Source organism: Pelobates fuscus, chromosome 13, assembly GCF_036172605.1.
Source record: "Pelobates fuscus isolate aPelFus1 chromosome 13, aPelFus1.pri, whole genome shotgun sequence".
In the NCBI taxonomy this organism is placed as follows: domain Eukaryota; kingdom Metazoa; phylum Chordata; class Amphibia; order Anura; family Pelobatidae; genus Pelobates; species Pelobates fuscus.
This window is the reverse complement of record NC_086329.1, coordinates 89,104,805-89,118,291: the sequence shown is the minus strand read 5'-3', so window position 1 is coordinate 89,118,291 and position 13,487 is coordinate 89,104,805.

Here is a 13,487-nt window from a genome sequence, read left to right as displayed (position 1 = left end):
CTGTGCCCTCCATCTGTGCTTCCACCCTGCCATGTGAATGCTCCCTGTGCCCCCATGTGTGCTTACACCCTGCCCTGTGAATGCTCCCTGTGCCCCCATGTGTGCTTACACCCTGCCCTGTGAATGCTCCCTCTACCCTCCATGTGTGCTTACACCCTGCCCTGTGCCCCCTCCCATGAGTGCTTTACATTATTTATGTACATAAGTGGCTTTTAAACAGTTATGTGCAGGGCAGAAGTCTGTCCAGCAATACTTTAATTAAAAAAAATTAGCTCAGTGACTCAGTGAATGTTTAATATCATAAATATTTTTGAAACATTGCAACAAACAAAAAACTTCTTTAGACACTTTCCACTGTAAAAGGCATTCCATTTGCTAGAGGGAGCATTTAACAGTCAACAGTTTGTTACCTGCAGAATGGGGACACTTAATCTGGTTCCAATCAAAGGTACATGTAACATATAAAGCATTGTAAACACTACTGGCTGCTGTAGTAGTTATGGTTCTATAAGCGCTCTGGCGCCCTCCCAGAGTAAGTAGTCAAGCCGTTGAAGAATAGTTGGCAACGTAGCTGTGTCCCACCAGGCACCGATTACCGCCACCCCTGCTGCCATATTTTGTACTGAGCCTAGCCATGCAATAACCACTGTAGTACACCATGAAGCAAATGTTTTTCTGTATGACCCAAGCAAGCTATACTGTATGTGATTTGTGGGTTTGTTTTACTGTGAATTGGAAATGTCATAGTTCTTCCACTGAGCATCCAACCTATGTGGACATTGGATTGGACAGAGCATGCATACGTTGTTTCAGTTGTAAAAATACAGAATGCTTTCTTACATTAGGATCCCTCCAAGCACCATAACCATTAGAGCCCACAGTAGTGGTTATTGTGCCAGGAGGGTCCTGGCCCAGTCCCAGTGTAATTTTATCGAACCATTTTATCATGAGTCCTCTGTCTCTACTTCTTTAGTAATGTTCTTTTGCAAACATGTAAAGGACAATCGTCACCTCAAAACTTTTTTTTAATATAATAATCATTTAATCGTTTATTAAAAGAAAATCAACAAATGAGAACGATTCATCCCTACAGACTAAATAGAAGATATGACAGAATATACCTACACCTTGAGTCAGGTGTCAGTATATTTTTCTGTGCAGGGAGAGAAGCAGGGAAAACCATAGAGACTAACTGTTGGTTTTGAAACACTGCCAAGGTTATACGTATATGGCTGAAGAATCCTGCCATATACTAAAGGTAGAATAAACCATAACAACTATAAACTGATGTAGTGGTTATGGTACCAGGCACTGTCTCACAGTTATATCTAAAACTGACTTTAGCTTTGGTTTGACAAATTACTCGAGTCCCACCGGGTGCCTGTGTCACATCCAGTTTTCTAAAGCAGGATAATCCAGATATCACTTTAGAACAGAACCGGTCCATAACCAATTGGCTCTCAGCCAATGACTGCAGCCCAGCATCAGCCCTGTTTTGATTTCATCTAGCGTCTTCTGATGAAGAAGAGCCGCACACGGCAAGACTCGGGTAAGTTGTCAAAATGTGTTAGAACTATTTGACATCTTAATGTACAACAACACTGGGGCTATTCATGGCACCAACGTCTGGGCTGGGAACGAAGGGGAAGACTTGCAAAGGCAGCAGACAAGAGAACGGCAGGTTTATTTATTCATTTATTGGAATTTTCTTTATTTTTTATTTGTTATCAGTGAAACATTCATAGATACTGACAAATTAACAGGATATTAGCCAGTAGCAAATAGGGTAATATGCATGCAGAAAGATAACATCCATTCTAAAAAAAAAAAAAGGATCACAAAGGCTGCACATTTTAAGAACTGTGGGTTTTGCAAACTGTTTTTAGATGTACCTCAATTTAAAAAAAATGCATACTTAAATGAATGCAGTTGTAATTTGGGGTATATCTACTAAACATAATTTTATTTTTTTTTGGATTTGGACAGTGGAGTGTCCCTTTAAATTCTAGCTCACTCTTTATTGTAGCCCTCCTTGCTATTTAGTGTTTTAATATTTTTTTGTGCAATAAACATTACTTTCTGCTGGAGAAATAAACCAGTGTCTGAGTTCCATTTGCTTAACCCCTTAAGGACACATGACATGTGTTGCATGTCATGATTCCCTTTTATTCCAGAAGTTTGGTCCTTAAGGGGTTAAAGGGACACCATCGGCACCAAAACATATTTAGCTCAATGAAGCAGTTTTAGTATATCGATCATGGCCCTGCAGTATCCTTGCCATTTAGGAGTTAAAACGCATTAGTTTCTGTTTATGCAGCCCTAGCCACAACCCCCCTGGGCTGTGACTAACACAACCTGCATGAGAGAAAAAATGTTTTAATCAGATGTTAACTTGCTTGATTTCTGTCAATCTAACTTTAATCACACACAGGGGGCTGCAGGTTCTAGAAGTCTACTCCAATAGGCTGATGGAGACTTGATACTGTAGTAGATGGAAGGCTGAGTCTTCTATGGTGTAGGTAGTCTTGACTCAATGATGATCATGTAAATAAAAAGACAAATAGACTCCAATAGTGCAGGCTGTATAGACGTAGATAAAATAGAGTGGATGTAGGGGGAGGTATTTCACTCACCTATGCAGGAGCATATACTAGCTCGAGTGTAATCAGCGTTCAGTGGCGTTTTACCCCCCACTGGCGGGACATAGGTGTAAGTAGTTCCTCAAAGTAAAAGAGAGATAAAATATAGTGCTCACTGTATATAGAATAAAAATAAAACTTAAAAGTAAAGGACGTACTCACATTTAAATGAGCAAGATATACTGCTCACTTTGATGGCGTGGGTGGTTTGATCCCCACCTAGGATTCTTTGAACAATTGTCGGCTCCAAAATGACGTATAACCAGGTTGACGTATAACGTATAATTTAAAAAAAATTTTTTTTTTAAATTAAAGGTAAAAAATAGAATAAAAGGTATATGGCAAATGTATGGTGAAAAAGCCAATATTCCTTTATTAGTACAAATAAAATATATATATAAAATATGCCAAGATGGGGGGTAAAACGCCACTGAATGCTGATTACACTTGAGCAAGTATATGCTCTTGCATAGGTGAGTAATATACCTCCCCTACAGCTACTTTATTTTATATATTTTTTTATACAGTGAGCACTATATTTTATCTCTCTTTTACTTCGAGGAACTACTTACATCTATGTCCCGCCAGTGGGGGGGTAAAACGCCACTGAACGCTGATTACACTCGAGCTAGTATATGCTCCTGCATAGGTGAGTGAAATACCTCCCCCTACATCCACTCTATTTTATCTACGTCTATACCAGGGGTCGGCAACCCGCGGCTCCGGAGCCGCATGTGGCTCTTTTGAACCTTTGCCGCGGCTCTGGGGCGGATACTAGGGAGGGGAGGAGGCGCATTGTGCGCCCTGACACTCCCCACTGTGGCGGGCGCTGTAGTTACGCACCGTCCTGACGTCTCCTTCCCGCCCGCTGTCAGATCGGAGGGCAGCGGCGCGCATGCAGGTCTACGACTGCGAGGAGGAAGATGACATCCGTCCAGACTCCCGTCAGCAGCAGCAGCAGCAGCAGCAGCAGCAGCAGCGTGCCAGGCACCAGTGTGAGGTAAGTGAAGTGATGCCTCAGGGGGGGAGGGGGGGGAGCCCGGCCCACACACTTACACAGACAGAACTTAAAGACATTTTTATCCAATTTAATGTGCCACTAGTGTACAATGTATTTTTTTTTTTTTTTTTTGTTAAAGTGTAATTTATATCATATAATAAAACATAAATCCCAAGTATTCCTATTTAGGAGGAGAAGTCCCTATTTCCCAAATTCCTTTGTCACTCATTTCTATCATCATTGCCCCTCTTTTCTAGGAGCTCCATTTTGTTGGTGAGTCTACAGCAGAGCTCCACCAAAATAATACTGACAGTAGTATGTCTTTAAACTACAATAAATGTGTCTGAGTGTATAACAGAGCTCCACCGCAATAATACTCCCAGTAATGTGTCCGAGTTTGTAACAGAGCTCCACAGTAATAATACTCCCAGTAATGTGCCTGAGTTTATAACAGAGCTCCACAGCAATAATACTGCCAGTAATGTGTCTGAGTGTATAACAGAGCTCCATAGCAATAATACTCCCAGTAATGTGTCTGAGTGTATAACAGAGCTCCATAGCAATAATACTCCCAGTAATGTGCCTGAGTTTATAACAGAGCTCCACCGCAATAATACTCCCAGTAATGTGTCTGAGTGTATAACAGAGCTCCATAGCAATAATACTCCCAGTAATGTGTCTGAGTGTATAACGGAGCTCCACCGCAATAATACTCCCAGTAATGTGTCTGAGTGTATAACAGAGCTCCACAGCAATAATACTCCTAGTAATGTGTCTGGGTGTATAACAGAGCTCCACAGCAATAATACTCCTAGTAATGTGTCTGGGTGTATAACAGAGCTCCACAGCAATAACACTCCCAGTAATGTGTCTGAGTGTATAACAGAGCTCCACGGCAATAATACTCCCAGTAATGTGTCTGAGTGTATAACGGAGCTCCACCGCAATAATACTCCCAGTAATGTGTCTGAGTGTATAACAGAGCTCCACAGCAATAATACTCCCAGTAATGTGCCTGAGTTTATAACAGAGCTCCACAGCAATAATACTGCCAGTAATGTGTCTGAGTGTATAACAGAGTTCCACAGCAATAATACTCCCAGTAATGTGTCTGAGTGTATAACAGAGCTTCCCAGTAATAATACTCCCAGTAATGTGTCTTTAAACTACAATAAATGTGGTTAGAAATCGGTCTGTATAAATAAGATATATTGTTCTTCAAGTATTCCTTTGTCCATTTGAAATGTTAGGAGGCATGTTAATACTTGTTAATAGATACTACTTGAAATCTGCTGTAGTAAACTGTATGATCAGTCATAATAATGAAATGAAATGTGTTACGCATAACCAGCTTTTGTGGACAATTGTGACCATAATACATAAAGGGTAACTGAGCATAGCGCAGCCATAATCCTTAGTAGCTGGGTTACTAATACTTTGTTGTCATCTTTTTAAGCAATCAGAAGGAAAAAAAAGTGACAAAAAAAGTTCTTTTTATAATGACGAGGATGACATTGGGCCCTCATTATTAATTATTATTTACATCAGGCACTGATTATGATTTATAGTAGACTGGGGCCCTGATTAATTTTCTATGGCATTTTGGGGCATTGATTTTGCTATGGGGCCCTCTGATTTCTAATTACGCCCCTGTTTTGGACCCCCGGTAGGCCAGCCATGGATAAAGGCAAGAAAAGAAAAATTGTTTTAAATGTCGCAATGGTTTTGCGGCTCCCAGTTTTTTTTTTTTCTTCGGAAACTGGTCCAAGTGGCTCTTTTTGTCTTAAAGGTTGCAGACCCCTGGTCTATACAGCCTGCACTATTGGAGTCTATTTGTCTTTTTATTTACATGATCATCATTGAGTCAAGACTACCTACACCATAGAAGACTCAGCCTTCCATCTACTACAGTATCAAGTCTCCATCAGCCTATTGGAATCCACTATATATTGGGACTATTACGCACACATTTATATTTATTTTATTCTATGTGTATATATATGAGAGTAAACTACATATTTATTTCTCTTTTTATTGGATTATTTTAGTATAGCGCGACCTATTACCGTATATACTCGAGTATAAGCCGACCCGAATATAAGCCGAGGCCCCTAATTTTCCCCCCAAAAACTGGGAAAACTTATTGACTCGAGTATAAGACTAGGGTGGGAAATGCAGCAGCTACTGGTAAATTTCTAAATAAAATTAGATCCTAAAAAAAATATATTAATTGAATATTTATTTACAGTGTGTGTATAATGAATGCAGTGTGTGCGTATGAGTGCAGCGTGTGTGTGTATGAGTGCAGCGTGTGTGTATGAGTGCAGCGTGTGTGTATGAGTGCAGTGTGTGTATGAGTGCAGCGTGCGTGTGTATGAGTGCAGCGTGTGTATGAGTGCAGTGTGTGTGTGTATGAATGCAGTGTGTGTGTGTATGAATGCAGTGTGTGTGAGTGCAGTGTGTGTGTATGAGTGCAGTGTGTGTATGAATGCAGTGTGTGTATGAATGCAGTGTATGAATGCAGTGTGTGCAGGGCCGGTGCAAGGATATTTGCCCCCCCATATGTCCTGACCTCCCCTCCTCCTCCCTCAGTGGTCCTTACCTCCCCACCCCCGTGTTCCTTCACCCCCCTCCCCCAGTGGTCCTGACTCACCCCTCCCCTAGTGGTCCTTACTTCCCCCTCCCCTCCCCTAGTGGTCCTTACTTCCCCCTCCCCTCCCCTAGTGGTCCTTATCCCCCCTCCCTCCCCTAGTGGTCCTTATCCCCCCCCTCCCTCCCATAGTGGTCCTTATCCCCCTCCCTCCCATAGTGGTCCTTATCCCCCCCTCCCTTCCTCCCATAGTGGTCCTTATCCCCCCCTCCCTCCCATAGTGTTCCTTTTCTCCCCCCCTCCCTCCCATAGTGGTCCTTATCCCACCCCCCTCCCTCCGATAGTGGTCCTTATCCCCCCCTCCCTTCCATAGTGGAATAGTGGTCCTTATCCCCCCCCCTCCCTCCCATAGTGGTCCTTATCCCCCCCCTCCCTCCCATAGTGGTCCTTATCCCCCCCTTCCCTCCCATAGTGGTCCTTATCCCCCCCCTCCCTCCCTTAGTGGTCCTTATCCCCCCCCCTCCCTCCCATAGTGGTCCTTATCCCCACCCTCCCTCCCATAGCGGTCCTTATACCCCCCTCCCTCCCATAGTGGTCCTTATCCCACCCCCTCCCTCCAATAGTGGTCCTTATCCCCCCCCTCCCTCCCATAGCGGTCCTTATACCCCCCTCCCTCCCATAGTGGTCCTTATCCCACCCCCTCCCTCCCATAGTGGTCCTTATACCCCCCCCCCCCTCCCACAGTGGTCCTTATACCCCCTTTTTTTTATTATTATTATTTTTTTTTATTATTATTTCTTATTTTATTTATTTTTCGTCCCCCCTCCCTGCTTGATACATGGCAGGGAGGGGGGCTCTCCTTCCCTGGTGGTCCAGTGGCAGTTCAGTGGGGGGGAGAGGGGGGCTGGCAGAGCTGTACTTACCTGTTCTGCAGCTCCTGTCAGCTCTCTCCTCCTCTGCGCCGTCCGTGCAGCTCCCTCTGTCAGCTCACACTGTAAGTCTCGCGACTCGCGGCTCTCGCGAGACTTACACTGGGAGCTGACCGAGGTGCTGAACGGACGGCGCGGAGGAGGAGAGAGCTGACAGGAGCTGCAGAACAGGTAAGTACAGCTCTGCCAGCCCCCCTCTCCCCCGGTCTGTATTATGGCAATGCAAATTGCCATAATACAGACCTTGACTCGAGTATAAGCCGAGTTGGGGTTTTTCAGCCCAAAAAATGGGCTGAAAAACTCGGCTTATACTCGAGTATATACGGTATTCTGTTTTTGCCACATTCTTCCTTGAGGACATTAGAGGGAACCTCATACCCATAGGTTGCAGCTTTCTTTCTCTTTCTTTTCCTTTAGACCACCCAGCGCTGATCCTTGAAACCCTTTTTTTGTCTAGAAGGCTACTAACAGAGCAAGAGATAAGAAATTCTAAATTAAACAGACTGTATTCATTTGCGATGTTTGTCCTGGCTTTGCATGGACTAAACTGGATTGTGATGTAATTTGTTGAATCATTAATCGCTTAAAGGATCACTATATGGTCAGGAACACAAACATGTATTCCTGACCCTATAGTGTTAAAACCACCATTTAGGTGGCTTGCGCCCCTATAAAAGTATAAAACTCACCTTATTTCCAGCACTGCCTGAACGGCAGGGCTGCCTACTGTGCAACCCTGAGCCAGGAAGCCCCTCTAGTGGCCATCTGAGGAGTGGCCACTTGGAGGTGTCCCTAGGGGCAATGTAAACACTGCCTTTTCTCTATAGTCACCAGAAAAAAATACAGCTTAATGTAGTTGTTCTGGTGAGTATAATGCTCCCTTCAAGCATTCTCATGTAAACACTGCCATTTCTCTGAAAAGGCAGTGTTTACATGAGAATGCCTGAAGGGAGCATTATACTCACCAGAACAACTACATTAAGCTGTAGTTTTTTCTGGTGACTATAGTATCCCTTTAAGGACAGAGGCAAGGTTTTGTACAAGTTTTGACTAAAACAAAACCTCCAATATGAGCTATATGTCTGTTCAACTATAATTTATTTATTTCCGATTGTTAGGACGTGTTATGCTGCCCTAAGGCGTTAGAGCCATCCTTTTGTAGGATGGCAGAGCACGCTCTTATTCGGGAGTTAATATACATGTAAAAATAAAACTGAGCATGACATGAAAAAGGTAAACAAAATGATAAAATATATATTCAGTGTTGTATTCAGTGGTGCAATTTCCACAAAAGTGTCAGTTCCACTTTTCACAGCTAATCTATGTGTTCGTCGTTTTGATTTGGTTTTTTTACTTTAAGCTGTTTTAAAAGATAACAGAAATGACAGACTTGTGGCTTTTACAGTCTAAAAAATTATCACTTTTTTTTTCTTTATTTTTTAAATTAAAATTACAAGTTCAATAAATAAATAACAGACAAATATGCACATTAGCAAATCTTCCAAGCCAACTTAAAATTAAGTTGTCTCAAAAATAGAGGGCTTTGGTTACACTACTATATGGACATTAAACTATATGGGTAAACTAAAATATCCCAGTGTGGGTGCGTCTATTGTAATATTACCTTGGGAGATTAACAAGTTAGCAGCAATACTTCTCTGGAAAAGCAGTTTTATTATTAGTTGTATTATTCTTTGTTAAAACCTATTTTTTTGGATTTGCAGTGCCCTTTTGGGCATTCATGGATCCTCCTCCTAAAAAAAGGGAGAGAAATACTTTAAAACTGACTTGTGAGCTAGGAGTTTAGCCTGGCACTGATGTCAAAAAGACGCATTTGATATCATTGGACCATTTTCCCGGCTCATGGAACATGAGCAAGCTCTAAACTGACAAGGGAGGGGATTTGGCTTCCGTTATCATTTCTATGCGTATGACACGCAAATCTACCTGTCCTCTCCTGATCTCGCTCCGCCCATCTTGACTAGTGTCTCTGACTGCCTCTCTTCGATTTCCAACTGGATGGCTGCTCACTTCCTTAAACTCAACCTGTCCAAAACAGAATTTATGGTCTTTACTCCCTCAAGTGTTACTACCCCTTTGTCTGTCTCCCTCCAAGTCAACGGTGCTACCATCACCTCTACCTCGCAGGCTCGCTGCCTGGGTGTTATTTTTTACTCCAACCTCTCCTTCACCCCTCATGTCCAATCAATCGTCAAATCCTGTCGCTTCCCACGCATCAGCCCCTATTTAACCCCAGATGCGGCTAAGGTGCTGGTCCATGCTCTTGTTCTCTCTCGCCTTGACTTTTGCAATCCCCTGCTCAGTGGTCTTACGTGTTCCCAGATTGCACCGCTGCAATCTATAATGAATGCAGCGGCGAGGCTCATTTTCCTGTCCGCCCGCACCTCTCACGCCTCCCCGCTCTGTCAGTCCCTGTATTGGCTTCCAGTTAGATATAGGGCTCAATTTAAAAGTTCTGGTGCTTGCTTACAAGTCCCTACATAATGCTGCTCCAACCTACCCATCCTCCCTAATACACAAGTATGTCCCGTCGAGGCCCTTACGCTCTGCCAAAGACCTACGTATATCCTCTGTCCGTACTCCCACCTCTAACGCTCGCCTCCAAGATTTCTCCAGGGCTGCACCTCTTCTGTGGAACACCCTTCCCTTCTCTGTTAGACTTTCACTCAGTCTCCACTCATTCAAAAAATCATTGAAAACTCACTTCTTCAAGAAAGCATATCAATTAAACCCTCCATGACTCCTCCCCTGCAACTGTCAAAAATTACCTACTAAGCCCTCAATTAATACTTTTCTAACAACCTACTTTGTACCCCTACTTTTACCCTTTGTGTCACTATACCCCACTCCCTCTAGAATGTGAGCTCATGAAGCAGGGCTATCCACCCCTCTGTTCCTGTACGTCCAGTTGTCTGGTTACAATTACATGTCTGTTAGTCCACTCATTGTACAGCGCTACGGAGTCTGATGGCGCTATATAAATAATAAAATAAGAATAAGAATAAAAACTTTTAAAAAAAGCTATCTAATTTATAGAGGATGGAGAGAGAAAGCGACTGCAAAGGGAAGCTAATTATGTCTGTTGTCACGTCCAAGGCATGTGCGAATCCTTGCATCGTTTTCATTACTAAAATGTAATCTAGGACAAGAACAATGTATCTTACGTGCACCCACACTTATTATATATCATCATTTTATTCAGGAGAAATATGGCTTTCATTTAACATCAAATATTTAACTATGAAAGATAATTTAATATGAATAAAATATAAAAAAGTGAGAAATTTGGAAATTGGTATTTTTTTAGTTCTACGTGACATTTTAACTGTGAATGTCATAATACTGTTTGCTTTTACTGCAATAAAATACACATATTTGTATTCAGCAATGTCTCACGTATAAAACAATACCCCTTATATACAGGTTTTATGGTGTTTTGGGAAGTTAAAGGGTCAAATATAGCGTGTTATTTTTCAGTTTTTTCACATTGAAATTCACCAGATTGGTTATGTTGCCTTTGAGCCCGTATGGTAGCCCAGAAATGAGAATTACCCCCAGGATGGCATACCATTTGCAATAGTAGACAACCCAAGGTATTGCAAATGGGGTATGTCCAGTCTTTTTAGTAGCCACTTAGACACAAACACTGGCCAAAGTTAGCGTTAATATTTGTTTGTGTGTGAAAAATGCAAAAAACAAATTTGAACGCCAATTTTGAACCCCTTTGACCTGCCGTCCTTAAGGGGTTAAATACACAATACTGGAAGTATTAGTGCTGTGGAGCTCTGTTATACAATCAGACACACCAACAATATGGAGATCGGACGTAGAAAAGAGGGACATAATGATAGAAAAGAGGAACAGAGGGATTTGGTCCCAAGATAAGGACTGTCCCTCCTACATAGGGACACTTGGGAGCAGGGCTGGGTTTACCCACCATGCTGCCAGTTTTCTCAATGCACTCACCAATATATCCAGTTAAGTCCAGAAATATTTAGACACTGACACAATTTTATTAATTTTGGCTCTGTACGCCACCACAATGGATTTGAAATGAAACAACCGAGATGCAGTTAAAGTGCAGACTTTCAACATTAATTCAAGTGGTTGAAGAAATATATTGTATGAAACGTTTAGGAATTGCCACAATTTTCATACATAGTCCTATTTTTTCAGGAGCTCAAATGTAATTGGACAAATTAACACATTCATAAATAAAATGCCATTTTTTAATACTTTGTCAAGAATCCTTTGCAGGCAAGTCTGGAATACATGGACATCACCAAATGCCGGGTTTTTCCCCTTTATGATACTCTTACCAAGCCTTTACTGCAGCTGTCTTCCGTTGTTGTTTTGTTTGTGGGTCTTTCTGCCTTATGTTTTGTCTTTCTGCCTTACGTTTTGTCTTCAGCAAGTGAAATGCATGCTCGAAAATGCATGGAGTGAGATCAGATGATTGACCCGGCCATTGCAGAATATTCCTCTTCTTTACCTTAAAAAACTCCTAGGTTGAGGGCGGGGCCTGACAATCATGGCGCTTGGATGCACATTCATGGAGCTCCTAACACATTCATGAATAATCTTATCTGACCTGCAACTTAGGCTCTTAACCCTGGGCTGGCACCATCATCTACCACTCGGCCTAGGTACACATCCTGCGGTCAATACAAGCAACAAATTGCCGCTCCTAGGACCTGTCCGAGACTGTAGGAGAGAGGCGGATTCCCTACCAGGCATTGGTAGGAAACCGCTACATGCAACTTGTGCCCCTCAACCCCCCCTATGGACGATCCTGGGCCACACCCTGGAGGTTCCCCGGACCTGAATGCGTTTGGTGGCAAAGCTGCAGGCTTCCATACCTCTAAGCCCATAAATTGGTGAACGCCACGTGTAAAACCTGACAACCACGAAGGGACATCCTCTCTCCGAACCGCCTGGATGCTATTTTGGCAGGTGCCTTTTATAAGAAGCTGGAAGCTAAGCTGCACGCGCCTGCAGCAGGGATCGCCTACACACCTCAAAGCCCGCATCGACTGACTGTCGGTCAACAGGCAACTCCTGGAACGCAGGAATCCCGCGACTGAAATGGTGGTGACCGCATCTGCCGACCATGCGGAGGGCAAAGCATGAGCAAACACTGAGCACACATGGGCACAGCTAGAGGTCAACTAAGCAGGAAAAATGGAGATTGTGGACCCCGCTGCTGACATGCTCAAAGTGCAGTATTCTAACAATGCGGACCTTGTTATATCTTGGACCTGTTAGTGCTGTTGGGGCATTGCAGGCTAATATGTCATATTTTTTAATGCACAACACAAACAAAAATAGTAAAAAAAAAAAAAAACTCTTGGGGAGGGCGTTGCTTGACCAGGAAGCAAGCTGGACGTGTTTGTCTAGAACTCCTCACTGGCCTCCTGACCAAAAGCAAATTTCAGCACTTTTTTTAACAGCATTTTACCTACTTTTTAAACCCTAAGACGGCATGGACAAACGCAACCCTCACAAACCTTCCAAAACAAACCCTGACAAACCTTCCAAAACAAACCCTGCACAACTGTTATGGATATGTTTGCGGCCTCTCGAGCCCCGAGATACAAAATGGCGGTGAAACCAGCCCGTGCACACCTGCATCCCTAGCGGTATAAGAGACCTCCCAGCCACGGGGCAACCCAACTGCTGACACCTCTTACATCCTGACGGAATTGACAGTGGTTAAGTCCTACCTGGCTCGAGAATAGAATGCCATTTCCAGACCAGGGAGGCAGTGCTAAAACGGAGCCTTGAAGGCCCAGTAACCTACCAAGGCTGGGAACTCACCTCTTTCCAGGATCTCGCCCCAGTCACCTTACAAAAACGAAGAATTTGGAAACCAATCACCAATCTCCTAAGAGGTAATGCCGTCCGCTACACATGGGGCCATCCATTCAAGCTCCTCATATTCAGGAATGGTAGGTCAAATATTCTCCTACCTGGCGCAAATCTAACACGCTTTCTCCAGAACCTGGGAATCAAAGCTCCGGAAAACCTTGCCCTGTGGACCAAGACAGCCACGGCCTTACCACGCAATTGGTATTCAGTTAACGAATGATCAGAGGCTACAACTGGCTCACGTTGCTACCCTCTTCACTGATGTCCGCACACACCTTTCCTGCTCTATCTCCTACCCATCATAGCCTTACGTTAGGCATTAAGGTATTGGGGACAAAACACTAAAATCTGGGGCACTTACCCCACTGTGGGAAATGGGGACTTGGGCCCTTTAATTAATCTTACCCAGCTCTTGAGGAGAGAGAACCTACCACACTTAG